At 42.5% G+C, this 2,605-nt stretch overlaps 1 pseudogene; it reads right to left on the bottom strand.

The window, feature by feature from the left end:
* Positions 1-604: 604 nt before the first annotated feature.
* Positions 605-2,025, bottom strand: LOC101413216 (cathepsin Z pseudogene; annotated as a pseudogene).
* Positions 2,026-2,605: the final 580 nt, after the last annotated feature.

Here is a 2,605-nt window from a genome sequence, read left to right as displayed (position 1 = left end):
AATATTCATTTATAGTAGTAGTAATGCCCTCTATTCAGTTCTGATTTTTTTTTGTCAGTCTAGCTAAAGGTTTGTCAATTTTGTTGATGTTTTCAAAGTAAAATCTTTTTTTTATGTGTAAAGTCTTATATTTCAGTCTTAACTTAGGCAATTCAAAATTGCCATCCCTACCATTGATTCTAAGGTGATATAGAATTGGTGATAAATCTGAACTCTTTTACCTCTCAAATGCCACATTATAGACCATGATTATCAAATAGAAAATATAAAAATATCTATCTATTGAAGAAAATTGAGGTCACACAATGTAATGTCTCTTGCAAACCTACACTTGACAGGTGGTTTCAGTGCAGCCCTTGTAAAAGGGGAGCCTTCCTGTGCAGGTGTTTAGGTTGTTCCAGTTTAGAGTCCTCTCAAGGAAGCTCTGCCAGTCAGTACCACACTGTTCCTCACATTGGCAGGTGCCTCTTTAGGTGCTATATAATATCATCCTAGTTTCTTCAAACCTCTCCGTACAAGCCTAGTGCCTGGATTGGTAGGAGCCCTCTGGTTAGAGCTCCTGATAATGTTTTTTCAAAAACTCTTCTTCAGTGAGACATCCACCTTAAACAATGGGCTCCCCAAATGTACAGGACGTCTGGATTGGGAGGTTGTAATATGCACCCTTCCCATCCTTATAGTTGCTGGTGACGATCCTCATCCAGCCTCTTTCACAGCATGGTTCACAGCATGAATTCCTGACAATCCAATACTGGGTCCCCTTGCTGACATCCCACCCTTTCACAGAAATGATATAGTTTATAAAGGGTATCTAATTATATTTAGTATAGATGCCAGCCAGTGTATTCATCCATCCCTTTTCCTGCTATTATTCCACAGCTGATGGGGCCATTTTGTAGATTTCTGCTCTCATCTGGTCTCGTTCAGAGGGAGCCATAGTCACTCACTCTCCAGCGGGAGTAGTTCTGGATGACATGGCACACTCTGAATTCTGTGCAAGTCCCACACCAGTTGAACTTGTTACACTCTTGGTCCTTGGTGTGGTAGTTGCTGCAGGTCTCACCGCGGATGCCGTGGTTGTGGACGTACTCCCACAGCAGCAGATCAGTGCGCACCTCGCAGGCGCAGGCCTCCTCTCAGCTGAGGTTCTGCAGGGACACCAGGGTGGAGGGCCACGCTCCCTTCCTCTTGCTGTGATGCATCCTCCAAGGCGCTGGTGCTGCCGGGGCCCAGCAGGAGCCGCAGAAATGGGGAGGTGCTGGTTCCTGGGGATGCTGGTGAAGTTGACGCTCATCACGTTGCTTCTGTCCCAGATCTCCAGCAGCTCCTTCGAAGACAGGTACTCATGAAGTCGGGAATAGGTTCTGCGCCCCAAGAGCTGGCTCCCACGCCAAACCGTGGCGAAACTGGCATGGTTGGAAGTGGAGGCTGCCTGAGGCGCCGTGCCTGCCCCTGCTTGCCCTGTGAGGCTCCCGCTCGGCAACACGTTGGTCCCCAGCCCAACCCTTTTGTTGATTCTCTGTATCATTTTTGTTGTTGTTTTGTTTTCATTTCATTTATCTCTAATCTTTGCTGTTCCCTTCCTTCTGCTTGCTTTGGGTTTAGTGTGCTCTTCTTTTTCTTGTTCTTCCAGTTTGGAGGTTAGTTCTCTGATTTGAAGTTCTTTTTCTTTTTTAATGTAAGCATTTAGAGTTATAAATTTCCCTCTCAGCACTGCCTTCACTGCATCCCATAAGTTTGTGTATATTGTATTTTCATTTTAATTACGATCATGTGATCTGTGAATAGTGAGACTTTTACTTCCCCTTTTCCTATTTAGGTGCTTTTTATTTACTTTTTTTCCTCTTGTCTAATTGCTCTAGCTAGAATGTCTAGCACAATGTTGAATAACAGTGGTCACAGTGGGCATCTTGTCTTGTTCCGGATCTTATAGTAGAAGCCTTCAACTTTTCCCCTTGAGTAGGATGTCGCTGTGGGTTCTTTTATATATGCACTTTATCATATTAAGGAAAGTTCCTTTAACTCTATAGTCCAAAGTGGAACTTTCATTGTACTTTTATTGCAGTCCCTGGTTGCTGCCTGCCTGCAGGACCTAGACTTATGCATCCCCACGGCTGTGTGAGAGATTCTTATAGAATTGCATACTATTGACAGATAGCCCTTGTTGATTCTGTTTCTGTAGAGAACCCTGACTAATACACTGGATTTTGTTGAACGGCTTTTCTGCATCAATCAAGATGATTGTGTGTGGGGTTTTTTTCCCTTCAATTTGTTAATATGGTGTTAATTGATTTTCTTGTTGTGAACCACCCTTGCATGCCAGGAATAAACCCTACTTGGTCATGATATGTAAGTCTTTTGATATGCTGTTTGATTCAATTTGTTACTATTTTGTTGAGAATTTTTGCATCTATGTTCATTAGACAGATCGGTCTGTAATTTTTCTTTTTTTGTAGTGTCTTTATCTGGCTTTGCTATTAGGTTGATGTTGGTTTCATAAAATGTGTTGTGTAATTTCCCTCTTAAATTTTTTGGAAGAGTTTAAACAGGATTGGTGTTAATTCTTCTCAAAATGCTTGATAGAATTCACCTATGAAGCCATATG

The sequence above is a fragment of the Dasypus novemcinctus genome, chromosome 12 (assembly GCF_030445035.2).
Source record: "Dasypus novemcinctus isolate mDasNov1 chromosome 12, mDasNov1.1.hap2, whole genome shotgun sequence".
In the NCBI taxonomy this organism is placed as follows: domain Eukaryota; kingdom Metazoa; phylum Chordata; class Mammalia; order Cingulata; family Dasypodidae; genus Dasypus; species Dasypus novemcinctus.
Note: the sequence above shows the minus strand (reverse complement) of the source record. Positions and strands in the feature narration are given on the sequence as shown.